Genomic DNA, 14,249 nt, shown 5'->3' with positions numbered 1-14,249 from the left:
CTTACTTAAGGCACCTGTCACAGCAACGTATAGTTTGGATAAGATGTAAACTACTCCATATGCTTAGAATGATCTCTGAAATTAATAAACTTTTCAAATGTTGAGGAAAAACTAGAATAGTCACTTTATTGATACATTATTTAAAAATATCACTAAACTTTTACAAACCTTTATAATGTGATTCCTATCAATCTTATAACATAAGGGAAGATTCAATTAGAAAAAAAAAAAAAACACACAATGTGTCTCTGGAATGGTCGCAGAGACACAAAGGGCATTTTTTATCAGTAAAAAAAAGCATATATTTTTACAGTACTAACATCCGCAATGTTTTTGAGAGCATCGCGGCCAATTGAACCTCCCCCACAAAGTGGCATTTTTACTCTGTTTTACAGTACTGCTTCACATTATTTATTGATTAATGGTAAGCTACATTGCTCGATACAAATAAATATTATGCCCTGAAAGTAACAGTTTTGCCACTGTTGAACCACCATCTCCCTTATACAAAGATCCAATATAAAAATGGATTGTATGTACAATATACGCAGTAACATCCTGATTTATTGATTTACTGTAAAAAAAAATCAAAGCGCATTTTTAGCAATGATTTTATTATTACGAGTTGGTAATTACTTTTATAAAATATTTTTTTCTGCATATGTTCTGATGAGACTTGACATTGTCCATATGCATGTCTGTATCATGCAATGTATTCTGTCTGTCTATATACTACTGTTTAGGCCAGTGTTGGCTAACCTGTGACACTCCAGGTGTTTGTGAAACTACAAGTCCCAGCATGGTTTGCCAGTATATAGCAGCTTATTGCTGGAAGGGTATGCTGGGACTTGTAGTTTCCCAGCACCTGGAGTGTCACAGGTTAGCCAACACTGGTTTAGGCAGAGCATACTTATACCCATATTAAAATGTAAACGCATCTTGAGATCCACTTGTATTTGAATACAGGTGCATGTATGCTCAAGTTCTGTGCTCATTTTAAAAACTCAACTTAAGATAAATTGGGCCCTTTATTTGTAAATTCACATTTGGCAGAATTTATAGTCTATGAAAGGCTGGGACAACAGTCAATTATTTCTGCTGTGATGTGGTATATTCAGGGTAGGACTTGGAACACAACACAAACATGCGCAATTTCACACCCCAACGCAGAATAGAGAAAATATTTGATGGAAGAGTTTCAAAAATGTCAACCATACCGCCGAGCAGAGAGGAGTAATTGTGCAAATATTGTACACTGCGGCATGAAATATTGTCCATCACTTAAATTATGTTTGGTTTTGTGATGTAGGCACATTTAATAGTGGTGTTTGTTGTTACAGTCCTTTAATAAAGATTTCACTCTTAAATTTGAGACATCATAATATGTTCTCACGGCACATGCATTTACTGTATTTGCTGCATAATCAAATACACTCAAAGCCCCCCCTCCCCTATCATATTACTTGTTTCTCTATGGCATTAGCATGTTACTACCTTTTCCTCAAGCTAGAAGTAATGCGTTTTACCTGCGGTGCAGCTTGATGTATGCGATGCACAATCACTGCTGCCAAAACTCATCACTGATCTCTTTGGTAAAAGCATCCTCTATACAAACTCACTCCTCCATTCAGCAGCCAGCGCACTGGATGTCTCCTGCTTTGGAGTAACCCAAGTAGCACCACAGGTGAGGAACGGCTGTCCCAGCTATATGTAAATACCAGAACCCTGCTCAATACCCAAAATGTTGGGGGTCCAGGAAAGGTAAATTAACAGAAAGACCCCATTCAAAGCACAAGCTGTATCTCAGATGCATGTCTTGTATTTGGGGTGTTTATGAACCATGTATAGGAGTGCAGCTTACACATTGACAAAAACGTCTATTATACCCCATTCACACTGTCTCCAAAACACAGGTTTTTGCTGGGGCGACCCCTGGCAACCTGGGTCTCACCGAAACCTATGTAAAGTTATTGGGGAGGGAAATAAACCCACATAACAAGAGGAGCCAATCAAAGCTTTTCTTGTGATGTTGCCAGGGAGACCCAGGCAGGCCCATGTTCAGTGTGAACACGGTCTACACTGTAATTTGCCAGGGTTTCCTGCACGGTCACCGGTTCATAAACCCTGAATATTGCCAGGGCGGCAGTATGAAAAAGTGGTATAATACATGCATTTTAGTTGTGGCCACCAGTCAGCTTTTATACAACTTTGCATTATAACACTTACCACTAGTCCATATATGTAAAGTTTTTAGCAATAACATCATCACATTTACAGCGCAACTGATCAAGCTCAGTTTCTGCTACTTTAAGGTTTGCTCATAAAAACTTCCAGCCAAAAAAACGTATCTATAAAAGTGTTCATTAAGAGACTTGTGCATTCTGTGACATTCAGTATTCAGTGGGGAAAAAAAAATGTAAAATTAGTGTAATTAAGAACAAAATGGACATTGCACAGTTTTAGAGAGTTAATGACACATTAAGAATAAATCAGTTAGTTACTTGCATTTTGTTCTCTGATATGCAAGGCCTTTATGCACTTTCATCATCTGAAGAAAGAAAAAAAAAAAAAAAAACACTACAGCAAAACAGTCTCAGTCTACCAAATGTGCTAACATAACAGAATGTCCTGTACAGCAACCTGGCATGCATTAGCATCTTTCTACACATGCTCTAGCATACGTACTGATGCTACACAGATCAAACATGGAAAAGACAAAGACTCTGCAGCCACTCCCAGCACTGAAATACATAAAATTCATTTCCATGCCAGTAAGTAAATAACAAGCTATCGGACGGACTTCTTAGCCACCTGTCCCTTCAAAGCCCTCTGTGTGCCAGATGGATTGCAGTGTGCAGAAATACATTGCAGTCACTGAAAAGCTTCACACTGTACACAGTAAAGTTGTCTAGGAGTATGGCTAGGCCTAACAAATGCAACAGTAAATATTTAGCATGCCTGAACAATTTAAAACAAAAATCATTACATTGTACCCTCTATATATTTTCATAAATCAACATTTCAGGAAAATAGATAACGCTACCTCCCAGCAGTTACATATAGAAAGAGCAGAATTGCGTATTCCTAGACCTCAACATGATTTAAGATTTCCTGTAAAGAAAAGAGGGAAAAAAAGTAGACACAACTGCTTATTTCCTGCACAAATCCCTGCTGCTGACAATTCTGTTTCACAAAGGCCAGCACATTTACAGGCCAATCACAAGTCTCTTCATAGAAATTAGGGAATGTCATGTTCTCATCACACAAAGCCCCTCAGAACATGAGCCGTTATTCTGCACAGCACACATGTCCTCTACAAACCCCTGTAAAAGTGGAAGGGGGTGGAGGGAGCAAGCAGCACATTCCTTAGTATTCTAATGGCAGCTGTGATTGCAAAAGGGAAAAAACAATAATACAACCCAGGAGATATCCACAATCAGGAATAAAGAAGGCAAACTGCAGAGGACAGGTGGGAGAAGGAAGTTGGTAAACCAAGATGGCAGCGATTCACATAAGACAACAAAATGTGATCATGAAAGTCACAGGCATTCATTTACTTTTTTAATTAATATAGATCTAAATATTTGCTTCTGATCATGACTAGTTGGAACATAGATATATTTGCCAATCCCTATACCCTGAAGTCTTGCAGCAGCTTCCCTTACAAAAGCTTCTCAAGTCCAAATACCAACTCGACTGATGCAAACTACGTAAATCATATACAGTAAAATAAAGGCACATTACTAATTAGTTTCTAAACTGGAGAAGGGTGCACAACCAAAAGAGGGGTGCTTAATTATTGTTACTGTAATGGGTCACTAGGGAAGCAAAGATATGTCAACCGGTTCTGCAAATTTATAAGAAAAATAAAAAACAACATACTGCATTACAGGAATTCAATTCCAAGCGAAACAACGGGGCGCTAAGTCTATTACCGTTAATACGGTAATAGTAACTCTGCTTTCTGCTCACAACGTTGAAATTACCACATCAACGGTAATTACGCGCACTATTACCGTAATATCGGTAATAGTGCGCAGGCCGCATTACTTTTTACAGTAACGGGCCCAATTGAATTTTCCCCCATGGCTAATTCTGTTGTGATACAACTGTGCATTGGTATCTTTATAGCGCTCTTTAACTCTGCGAGTGCAAGTCTACATTCCTAATGAAAATGTATGAGAGATATTATTAAATATACAGAAAGCCGACAATTCCAGCTGTTATACAAGAGAAAGAAAAAAAATACAAAAAAACCCTTAACTAAATGTGTAAATTAAAAAGCAGATTATAGGTCACTGAGGAGTCCCGTGACCGTATAAAGAGGCAGAGAGCTTTTATATAGGTCATAGACATCACCTCGGAGATCCAATATCTGTAATACTTTACAGTATGGAGATGCATTATAGCTTATAATACACAAGTTAATGAGCATTGAAGTGATTATTATAAAAATATGTACACACACGGGCATGTCCACTTCAGAAAGCAGAAGACTAGTATAAGTAAATATACATACTGCATAGGCTAGGAAATGCACTGCTACACATTGTACAAACAATTATTTACACGTACTAAAGTTGCACTGTCACATAGAAAGGGAATATAGAAGTAACAAAGTACAAGAGGTCTACTCTTTGAGTAGATAAAAGCTATACTCTCAGATGTAAACAAATGAATCCACATTTCTAGAAATGTATAAATAAGTGGAAAGTCACAAAAACATACACTCAAGACATTTACACATTATAACATTACCTAAAAACACACCAAAACAAGCCAATGCAGTTATGATAAAATGTGTTCAGTGCCCAAGTCACAAAACAAAATATATTGACATAGCTGAGCCAGCCTGTTACATAGTCACAACTTTCCCATAATCATTCTCTTATAAACAGATTCACCAATACTATAGTAATGCATCTGATGATTCGTTTATGGATTGCAATTTGTATAATATGCCTCACATTACAAAAGAAACTTGGCTACTTTCTTTTAATACAAGTGTAGTTATTGCATTACACACTTGTAAACTGAAAGTCTAAATACTATAAACCCCGCACAAATACCATAGATCTTTCAAAAGAAAAATATTTCCCAAAAAGTGTTACATAAATAAAAATTATTACCATTTTTGTTGGTTCTATATATCTCTAGCGTAAAATAGGCCAAAACAGGAATGTAGTGAGGACGATGTTATAAATAGAGTGACATGTACAGAAATTCATACCTTTAAATACACTTTTGTGCAAAGAATACACCTGGTGATAAGTGGTTATGGTATTAAAAAAGAAAAAAGGAGATATAAAGAGGGAGCATACAAGACATTTTCTGGAGCACTGGTCATTATAAAGTGTAGTAGAATGAAATGATTTGGGAAATAACCATCAAAAACGATGTATGGATTTGCTATTATAAACAAAAATTAGGTTATTTCACTCACATGATTTTTTTTCCCAGGGTCACACAATCTTATGCACCATCACTCTCATAAAAGTTACTTATCATTGACAAACATTTTTGACCAGTTCAATCTCTATGACGTTCTACTTAAAATCTGTATCACAAAAATAATCCCATACAACAGACATATTTACATAGGTGCCAACACTGCCAATGACAAAAGTAGAAAACTTTAGGTATGTCATAGGAAATACATATTATACCTTACACTATCCTACAACCCAATTCAGATTTTCATATACAAATGAGTCCCAATTGTAAAGCGCTACGGCATTTGCTGGCGCTATATAAAAAAATGTTGTTGACGATACAAACAGTAGCTTGCGACACACAACAACAAATACCACAAAACACTAACATACACAGTGCTACACTTTTATGAGCCAATAGAGGACTTTATCCAATCTGTGCAACTGTCCCAATAGAAAAAAATAAATAAATTGGAAGTGGGGAGGGCGATTTGGATCCCAAAGAGGTCCAGTGAGATAAGTGTGCACTCACACTAAGGTCCCCTTGTTATTGTCCCACGTCTGTAGTCAGAGTTGTGCTTATTCATGGTGTAAACACAAGAACTTTAAATCAGTGTCACACACACACACAGGTCCCTCATTGTCACCACACACACACACACATACACTTGTGCAGACAGAAGTAGTGTATATATAATATCCCACATGTGGGCACAAGCAGGACAGTGTCTGCTCCTGGTCACACTCACACTTAGTGTCTGGGAGACTCACACTGATCAGCTGTCCCCTCAGCACCACACTCCCCGGCTCCCAGGCCTGCTCAGCCTTACTTCTCACTCCCAACTTCCAGCACCCCTGTACCCACCCGGCCTGACCCCCCTCCTCCTCCTCCTCCTCTGCCACCACCAGCCCTCGGCCCACACCTGCTGCAGGAGTCCCCCGGTCCTGGGGGTGGGGGTCGCCGGGACTGCTCCCCACTCCTCCTCTTCTTCTTCTTTCTTTCTTCTCTTTTCCTCCTCTTCTTTCAGGGGAGGGGGGAGAGGCTGTCACCGCCACATCTTCCCTCACAGCCCCCCGGCCCCCGCAGGCTGGGGGTAAATAACACGGGGGGGCACCCCCCTTCACTACAAGCCCTCTGCCCCCCTTCCAGCAGAAGGAGGGGGGGGGGAATTAGATGAGAATAAAGACAGAGGGAAGGGGGGGGGGGGAAGCGGCAATCACCGGGTAATAGAGAGAATTAATTGCCCCCGGTCGGGTAAAGAGGAGGAGGGGGGGGGGGCAAATAAATAAATAAAGAGAAAGTGATGGCAAAAGAAGAACTCTCTCCCTCCCCGAGCCGCAGTGCACCCGGAGCCGGATCCCTCCGCCGCACTCCCCCCCTCGCTCTCCTCTCTATCAGGCGCGCTCCCGCGGGGTCCTATCCGCTAAGCAGGGAGGGGTGTCGGGCGCGCGCGCGCACACACACACAGGCCCCTGTGACGTTTTCAAAAGGGAAAAAAAAAGGGCCCGAGCGGCCGGCGAGCGGAGGGAGAAGGGGGGTGGGTTGTGATTGGTACACGGAGAAGATGCAATTATTCGGTTAAATGCGGTCGGCAAGTTTGCCAAACCATCCCCCGTAGCAGAGAACCCCCTCTTTGGCGTGGGGACGGGGAGCCCCAGGGTCCCCTGGAAGGGAAGAGAAGCGAGGAAAAGAGAGGACTATTTCACGTGTCGGTGCAGCGAATTTATTTCACTTTGCCTAAGGAACGGGGTGTGATGCGGCTCCCATTGCCTAGGGAAAAAAACCCGGATGTAAAGTAAAGGAAAAGTAAAGTAAAGAGAAGTGAGAGAGAGAGAGAGAGAGAGGGGGGGGGAACAAGGAGACGGGAAGGAGGAAAAGAGGGAGGAGGAAAGTGCAGAAAAAGAGGGGATGAGATGAGAGACAAACAAAGGAGGGGTTAAAATGGAGGGGGAAATCAGAAATACAAAAAAAAGTGCACTATGTGCTGAGTATGAAGTGAAAAGCTGATTCAATCACAGTTAAACAAAATGGAAAAAAAGACAACTGTGAAATAAAATGATGATGAGAAATATTGAAGACAACATTTAAATTATTTTTACAACTTTTTTTTTTTGTATTTTATTGAAGCAGAAAAGGAATGAAGACAAGTACAGTCCAACAAGAATGATGGAGACCATAAGAATTCACTATATTTGATTCAGTGGACCATAGAAATACAATTGAAGATTACATGAGAGCCAATTGTACAGTTACTGGGTAGAAATATCAGAATCAAAATTAACGGGCATGTAGAAATTTAAGATTTTAATGCAGTTGGTATGAAGACGATAAAACTTTCCCACACTTCAAAAAAGTTTGTGGGGTACATTTACTAAACTGGTTTTGAAAAAAGTGGAGATGTTGCTTATAGCAACCAATCCGATTCTAGCTGTCATTTTGTAGAATGTACTAAATAAGTGAAAGCGAGAATCTGATTGGTTGCTATAGGCAACATCTCCATTTTTTTTCAAACCCGCAGAAACCCATTTTTTTTATACCCCTTTGGCTTTTCCTTATGCAAAGAGGATTCAAGCAAGTCAATTCTAAAGGCAAAAAACATCCATAGGTGGTGGCCGGTTTGGTAGCCACATTTCTAAGAGGCTTTTCTTGGCAACAGCAGGAATTATTAAAAGCAGTTTCCTGCTACCTCTCGTCATTTGTGAGGACACAGTATTGATACCTAGCAACGACCATTCAGCTGAGAGAGGGACATAAGTAGATGCACAGAGGTGTGTTGGTAGACTTGCTGCTAAATCTTTTAATGTTAGGGCATTCCCACATACAGTTGAAGAAAGAAACTTTGGGAGCATGACATTTTAAGCAAGTACTAGAGTCCGACAAACCAATGGTGTGTCTACACTGTAGGGATAAGTAGTCTCTGGAAAATATTCTAAAACATTTCCCTATATATGCTGGAAGTTACGTATTAAGTTAACCAAAAAACTTAAGGGGTATACTTACTAAACTGCGGGTTAGAAAAAGTGCAGATGTTGCCTATAGCAACCAATCAGATTCTGGGTATCATTTATTTAGTACATTATGCAAAATGACAGCTAGAATCTGAATGGTTGCTATAGGCAACATCTCCACTTTTTCTAACGCAGTTTAGTAAATATTTCCCTTAAGTTTTTAGTTAATACGTAACTTCCAGCATATATAGGGAAATGTTTTAGAATATTTTCCACAGAGGATACTTATCCCTACACCGTAGATACACCATTGGTTTGTCGGACTCTAGTATTTGCTTAAAATGTCATGCTCCCGATGCTTCTTTCTCCCATTGTATGTGGGAATGCCCTAACATTAACAGATTTAGCAGCAAGTCTACCAACATACCTCTATGCATCTTCTTATGTTGCTCTCTCGACTGAATGGGCGTTGCTAGGTATCAGTACTCTGTGAGGTAGCAGGGAACTGCTTTTAATAATTCCTGCTGTTGCTACGAAAAGCATCTTAAAAAGAGTTTTAAAGATACTGTCCTGTGTTACATGTGGGAAGAGTTCAGCCCAATAAGATCGGAATGCGTTTTAGAAAAGTTAGTTATGGCCCTACAGCCTGTAAGGGGTTTAGTAATCACCAAGTCCAACTCATTGGACCAACTTGAGCGGAAATTAATTTAAGAGTAGTGGACACCTAGTATTGGGCTTGGTGAATTGCAAATATATGTGTATTGGGTAAATGAAATCTCCCAAGAATCTGTGGAACTGTAAGTGGTTTTTTTTTAGTATTTAAATCTAACAATTACCTTTTCATTGTATGTATCTTGTGTTTTGTCTGCTCCCCACTATGTACCACTCCCCATTCCCTTTCTTTTTTCTGTACCCCTTTCCTTTACCATTTAAATACCCCAATAAAAATAATTCTGTTAAATCTACCAATGACCTAATTCCAGATAGTAAATAGATCCAAAGCCTGGTCATCTTGACAGTCTGGATTACCCATCAATGGTAAATAAAATAAATGATTACTGTTAAGTTTATATTTAATGCGGGAGACCTACCACACCTTCCAATTGTTAATCAATCCATTCTTCCGAGAGTTCTTGTCTATGCATGTGCAGAAGAGCACCTGAGTAAAGATTTTCATAAAAAGAATGAAACTGACAGATTATTTCGGAGGTGGTAACATGTCTCGCCCCTGTAGTCAGGTTTTGTATTAACAAAATCTGTCATATTTGCTAAGACCTTGACTGCCTTAATCTCCCACCTATAATACCGATTTCAGGTATAGTCAATTTTTGTCTGCCCATTGGAGAGTAGGAGACTCTCATCCTTCATTATTTATTTATATAGCGCCTGCAATTTCCCTAGCGCTTTACAATTGGGAACAAACACAATAATAAAACAATATTGGGTAATACAGAGAGACAGAGAGGTAAGAAGGCCTTGCCTGCAAGCTTACAATCTATGGGACAATGGGAGTTAGATACAAGAGGTTAAGTGCTACATATTCAAATAAACACGTATACTTGGCGCTCACTCTTAAGCACACGAGATGATGATAGGATTCTCACAAAATATTTTGTAATACAATTCTTCTCAATAAAACTTCACTTAATGGGATTCTTCTTTTGCACAGAATATTCTGTCAATCTAAAATGCAAACTCATACAACAAAGAAAATAATAGTGTAGTATGTCTCTATAATGAAATGCAGAGCTACCAGAACCAAATAGTCCCAAAAGCTTTTCTTTCCACCATGTAGATGCAGGTTAGAAATACCTATATTCCTTGTGGTTTTCACACGTGATGTCCCCAACAGGGCCTATGCTTACAATAACTCCAAAGGTGTTTAACTTTTCAGTAAAAATATCCCATTACTTCTTTCCCCTGAGTCAGCCGAAGACCACAGTTCATAAAATGAGGGAAAGTAAAGAGATCTAGTGCATCATCATTTATTAAGCATTTATCACATGAAAAATGCTTCAATAAATAAAACAAAAAAAGGCATACAAAACATATCTAAAACATGAAATACTGGTAATGATAGGACTCGTACTAGACTCTTCTGAAAGAATCGCATCTGAAAATGTCAGAATCGGGATACAAAGATAATCAGGCTCCCATCTGAATAACTAACGCGTTTCGACTTGATATTGTGAGTCTTTCTCAAGGCTAACTAAAATCTATATGTAACACCTTCTTATAGTCTATACTATCTCCGGATCAAGGCTCCGGTAAAAATGAATACTTTCGTCTATCTTGGAAACGAGGCTTGGCTGAAGAAATGAACCCTTCCACATTCTGAGATCGGCAGAAGTTACAAAATAACTTTATTGACATAGCTAAATTCGGTACAATAACGTTATGTAACCAATTAACTGTGTAAAGGGAGGTATTGAGGTAACCTAGTGAGGTTAAGGGGGTGGTTGAGTAAGATTATAAGCTTTCCTGAAGAGGTGGGGTTTCAGAGAACATTTGAAGGTTTGAAGACTAGAGGAAAGTCTTTATGTGTGAAGGATGGAATTTCACAAATTGGGTGCAGCCCGAGAAAAGTTATGTAACTGGGAATGTAAGCACGTAATGAGTGCAGATGAGAGACGCAGATCTTGTGCAGAAAAGAGATAAGTGAGGAGACTCTCGAGGAGTTGACTCTCGTATAAATTTCTAGGTTAGAGGCAGATTGGCATTGTGTGTATTCTTTAAAGGCACGTCTCACAGCAGTATGGAGGTGATTATATTTGGTTTGATATTTGAGTTCCTTTTTGGCCAGATAAGCAATGGTATGTCCTTTTAGTACCGCATTTGAAGTTTCCCAAAATGATACAGAGCCATCCACAAATTCTAACCATTTATGTTTCAGATATTCAGCAAAGTCGTTGGAATGACTCAGGTATGGGAATCTCCAAGATCTATGGGTTGAGAAACAAGTACGCAAGGAAATGGAAATAGGGGCACAATCAGATATTAAAATGTACTCAATTTAGCGGGAGCTAACTCTCGAGAACAACTGATCCAAGGTCAACCAGTGTCTATTTGAGAAAACGTATGATGAACCTGGCAATGGAGTGTACAGGTTTTATCGCTTGGGTTATGAAGCCTCCAAGGGTCCGTGAGACCATGGCAACTCTTGAAAAAAATTAACACTTTCCCTGCCAGTGCCAGGATGAGAAGACAGAATAACGGATTTGTCTAATCGGGGGTTGTTGACAGTGTTAAAGTCTCTGCTGACTGTGCGGTTGGGGATCTCCCTCTAAAGCAGTAAGCGGGACAATTTTGTAAAGAACCTATGATTGGGCATATTAGAAACCTAAATATTTAATGGTGTACATTTTACCCCATCACTAGTAAAATGTAGAAGTATGTATCTATACTTTGTGTCAAGTATTTTATTAAGTAAAATTACAACATCACTTTTTTGTCAAATAAGGAACTGAGATACAATCCCGAATCCACGTGCTCTTAAGGGTCATTCCCTGTGCACCATTCCAGTGTATATCCTGGTGGAAGGCCACGTCAGATGACAGGTGGGTCATAACTGTTTTCCTTTTAACCGCTGTATTGAGACCTCCCACATTCCAGGAGACAATATGGAACCTAGTAAAGACATTGTGTGAACCTAGCGATGGCGAGGCATTGTCTACATCAACCAATACTCTTCCTAGTTGAGATTACAAGAACGATAATAAGTCTACAGTCAACACTCACCCTGTTCCAGAAAGCAGCGCGAGAGCCCACTCTCATGCAGAAATTGGTATGACCGCACCTAGGTAACAAAACTTCAGAGACAAAGAAAATAATAAACAGCATGAAACTAGAAAGTAGGCTGAAAATACAAGTTGAAGGAACATAAAAATTTGTTAAACCAAAATAATCCTGCTTCCAAACTCCTTCTTTTTCTGGGTGACTTAAATGATGATCAGAGATAATCAGTTGTCTAATAAACTCCCTTGCACTAGCGGGATTATAAAAAAAATGGTTTCGACCGTTTCTTGTTAATCAGAATTTTGTAGTGTGCAACAAGGCAAAGCCGATATGGCTTTCAAAGAGGCACTTGCAGAGAGGTGCAGTCCCTACGTGTTTTTGGAGACAATGGTCAAGAAGTCTTGAAATAACAACATTTTGGAGCCTCGCCAGCAGGGAGCCTACTCTCCAAAAATAATACAGAATGGACTCTTTGTCCCTATAATTGAGAAACTTGCCAATAACTGGTTTCAGCCTCCTGTCAGTACTATCTCGCAGGAGGCCTGGACCTTTTACAGATTCAGGAGCACCAATAAATATAAGGTTAATACGTCTATAACGATTTTCCAAATCGTCTAATTTATCTGTGTCACAATCGTTGTACCCACGGAGCATATTATATTTTGCATGGATGTTGTTGAGTTCTCCACATCACTGACTCTGGACTCCAAGGAGGTAATGCGTTTTGTATTGTATTCTAATTGAGCCACTGCATCGGCAATAGTGGATTGTATACCATCCCTTTCTGTTCAATGGGCATTAAAATGAGTGACATCTGTATATATATATATATTTATATGTTTCTATGACACATGTCGCTATTTGAAAATATGTATTGAATATCTACTATGTTATTTGTGTTTGCAAATGCAAATAAAACGTTTTGGAAAAAAAAAAAAAAAGAGTGACATCTCCTTGACAGTCTCTGCGACCATAGGCACGAGTAAAGAATCTGAGGTTAGAATCCATTAGGGAAAGTGAAGGGGACTATTGGGAGGGAGGTGGGGGGCTATTCTGTGCCTGACATCTAGTGGTGATTTGCCCTTTTTTGAGTCAGGTGTTTTGCCCATATAGCTATCCATAATAAAGGTGCAGGAGTTAAGATTGGCAGGTCACCCAAATAGAATAATTGAATAAAAAAAACAAGCACAGCCAACAATATAATAGCTAAAAGGCAAGTACACACAAAAAAAACAACAACATATAAATGTATATGTAAATGGGAGTACAGTTGCAGAGAAAACAGTCAAAATCTTGTAGATATGTTAACGCCACCACCCTACACAGCCACAAAGGATTGAACAAGACTGCAGAGCCTGTGGTAGGTAACCGTCCAGAAGTCACCAAATAAAATAGCGGATAATGTAGATGGCACCACGTCCAGCTTGCACCTTAAGATCCACGGTAGGGATGGCTAACAGAGTCCGAAGGCTATATTGCAGTGACATGTAGATCAATTAACATCTCTCAAGCCTCCAAACACAGTCGGAAAATATCCAATTGGTACTAGGCACCAAACATGGATAAGTACGGTAATAGAAAGCAGCAGGGCCACTAGTCCAAGTGTCAATGAAGAGGCTATAAGTTTTGTAGTCTGCAGTTAGGTATAAAGTACAAGTAAAGCTCACACGCTGTAAAGAAAAAAAAAATAGGGATCCCAAACTGCTAGTTTCAAGCTCACAGTAGTGTAATGCCAGCTCAAAGACAAAGAAAAATTAGTCAAAAACGTTTCCAATAACTGGCTGGGAAAGCCCCCCAAGTACAAATGCAATAAAGGAATATAGAAACAGGTGATATTAAAGCGGTATGATGGTTCAGGGCAGTGTATTTGGTAAAGTCTTACCACCTACTCCCTAGTGGTTCGGGGGAAAGTCATTGCAGCATGAATTGAGTGCAGGGATTCACACACAACCACCCAATGCTTAAAGGAGGTTAATATGATAGTTCCCAGCTGAAGGTGATCACGTTGTAAATCTAAGAATGTCCACACCAGGCCATAGGGTTCCACGAGAAGTGGATGAGGATCACCGCACCACTGCAGTTCCAGAACAAGGTAAGTTGTCCCTCCAGTGGGAGTAGTAGCAGACTGCAGTC

General features: G+C 39.6%; 1 protein-coding gene across 6 annotated transcripts in view; it reads right to left on the bottom strand.

Annotated features, from left to right (window-relative positions):
- PHF21A (PHD finger protein 21A) overlaps positions 1-7,284 on the bottom strand; it is a 79,063-nt gene extending 71,779 nt beyond the window's left edge. For 2 of the 6 annotated variants that reach the window (XM_075188223.1, XM_075188224.1), the window contains exon 1: positions 6,356-7,283. The gene's annotated coding sequence lies outside the window, so the exon portion shown is untranslated. Of the gene's footprint in view, positions 1-6,355 lie in introns of all 6 variants that reach the window. The other 4 variants (XM_075188227.1, XM_075188228.1, XM_075188226.1 and 1 more) reach the window with 3 other exon arrangements.
- Between the last annotated feature and the right edge of the window lie 6,965 nt (positions 7,285-14,249).

The sequence above is a fragment of the Mixophyes fleayi genome, chromosome 10 (assembly GCF_038048845.1).
Source record: "Mixophyes fleayi isolate aMixFle1 chromosome 10, aMixFle1.hap1, whole genome shotgun sequence".
NCBI classification, from domain to species: domain Eukaryota; kingdom Metazoa; phylum Chordata; class Amphibia; order Anura; family Limnodynastidae; genus Mixophyes; species Mixophyes fleayi.
The sequence above is the reverse complement of the archived record's forward strand: the minus strand, read 5'-3'. Positions and strand labels throughout refer to the sequence as shown.